Here is a 2,184-nt window from a genome sequence, read left to right on the forward strand (position 1 = left end):
GGTGTATTCGTGTTCAGTGTGCGAGGGAAACCGTATAGCGGAGGGCTCTGGATTAATTCCGACCAACTGGGGTTAATGCATTCGCTCTGATATCGCACGGCACGCGGGCGTTTCCGGGTTTCGCCCTCATCGAAATGCGAGCGGCACAGCGGGGATCGAACCCGCGACCTTCGCACCAGTAGCGGGACACCAAAGCAACTGAGCCATCGCTAGGGGTATAAAGTGCGGGAGCCTTGACGGCATTTCACCACATGTCACAGCTAGGTGGAATCCTACGGCGGCATCAGTGGCAGCTGTCACGGATGAAAGAAATGTGAAGATTCCATGCCGTGGTTGCGATTTAATCTTTGGCGACAGTTGGGCCAGTGTGTTTTTGATGTACGACAGTATCACCAACGCGCGAAAAACGGAAACTATACAGTAGGGTACAACTCAAGAACGAAGCGGCAGATGCCCTTCAAGGGAGGCCCTCCAGCCAATGGCGTCGACTGATTTTCATAGAGTCGCGGTTAATCCCTGGTCACGCTATAACATGGCAGGGGATTGACCGCGCATTAACCGCTACTTTATGAAAATCGGCCAACGCCAATGGCTGGAGCATAGGTCTGCACAGGCCTAATCCTGAGGCCCGAGCCCGGCCCAGGCCCGCGACTTGAATCCAGGGCCCTCTAAGTTATCACTTTGCTGTACTTGGCCCGGTCCGCCAAGCTCGGAGTGGGCTCGGGCACGTTGCCGCAGTAGCGGAAGAGGTAAATTGCTCACTGTATGGGAGGAGATTCGTGTTATAGGCAAGTTATAAAGGGTTCAGAAAATGCGCTGAAATCACTAAAAAGCTTAAAGAAATTCGTTTGCTAATTATAAAAAGAAGTGAGGATGAGGCGGGTCCGGCCGCACGGTTTTTTCAACAGTGATGTCAACTGTGAGGCCGCATGGGAGTTCCGAGAGTTAAATGAAGAGAGCAGCACGCACGCGTAAAAACTACTTCTAGTTACCTTTAGGTTTCTAATCTACAGTCATATTTTACGGCGCGTGGTGTCTAAATATAAAAACGTGTTTTTAGCCGGAGCATTTGTTTTCCTTTAATGAACATGATTTCACAGGTAGAATTCATGGCTGTTGTTCAGTGGAGACGAAAATCAAAAACGCCTGTTTAATGCATAGTATGTGTTAAAAGGCACGACGTCGGCTAAATCAATATGCTTTACCTCAGTGGCGTTTCTCAAAGCCTGTAGGTGTGATTTTGGGAACACACACTGATCTTGGAACCGACAACTGCCGAACAATCGAATGAAGCTCCTTCCGGACCCGCAACTTCAAGCCCGGCCCAGGCCTAGGCGCGACGGGGCAGCGAATATTCCGTCCTGACACCGTGCTGTGCTCTGGGGTGTATGATATGAGGGGCATTTGGCGCTTTAGTTGTATCCAACTGGAGGGGAAAAAAACAAACAAACAGGACTGTGCTGCTTAATAGAAATGCGTATTAGCGTTGCGCAAGTAGAGCGTTGACAATAGGCCTAAAAGCAAAAACTAAAAAGAAGCTTTGTCAGCAGTGGGGTTCGAACCCACGCCCCCTTGCGAAGACCAGAGCTTAAATCTGGCGCCTTAGACCGCTCGGCCATACTGACCACGACGTAGCGATTTTTATGACCATATATTCACTCTGTGCAGGTGTATGAGCGTACATGTACCTGTTCAGCTGAGATATCGTACTTGGTGAGGTTAAATTTTGCACCGCAGAATGAATCTGCCGGTCCTCTCCCTGTATCCTCCTCCTCGTCGCAACGCTGAGCGCGACCGAGTTTAAAGGGACCCTGAAATGATATCCGTGGGCATATTCTAGTGCAACAGATCTGTAGAGGTGGTCTTTGGGGGTTTTCGAGTCAAATTTGAAAGCGCCGCGTGGACCCATAATTTATAATGAATTTTAAAAAATCGCTGCTCGTAGCAGCTCGCAACCGATTAGGGCGACACGCCTCATCCCGCGTCCCCTACCCCGATGACGTCAGTGGCCAGAAGGGCCTCTCTTCAAGCTCGCCCCATCGGACCACTGACGTCATCGTGGAGCGGACGCGCGGTGAGATGTGTCGTCCTAATCTGTAGCGAGCTATTGCGAGCTGCGATGGGGTCCAAGCAGAGCTTTCAAGTTTTACTTGAATACCCGCAAAAACCACCTCTACTGATCCG

General features: G+C 50.5%; 1 non-coding gene across 1 annotated transcript; it reads right to left on the reverse strand.

Moving 5' to 3' along the window:
* Positions 1 to 1,541: 1,541 nt before the first annotated feature.
* Positions 1,542 to 1,625, reverse strand: TRNAL-UAA (transfer RNA leucine (anticodon UAA)). Its single transcript has one exon. It is a non-coding gene; the product is annotated as a tRNA-Leu (tRNA).
* Between the last annotated feature and the right edge of the window lie 559 nt (positions 1,626 to 2,184).

The sequence above is a fragment of the Amblyomma mixtum genome, chromosome 3, assembly GCF_055824585.1.
Source record: "Amblyomma mixtum isolate Tamu chromosome 3, ASM5582458v1, whole genome shotgun sequence".
Classification (NCBI taxonomy): domain Eukaryota; kingdom Metazoa; phylum Arthropoda; class Arachnida; order Ixodida; family Ixodidae; genus Amblyomma; species Amblyomma mixtum.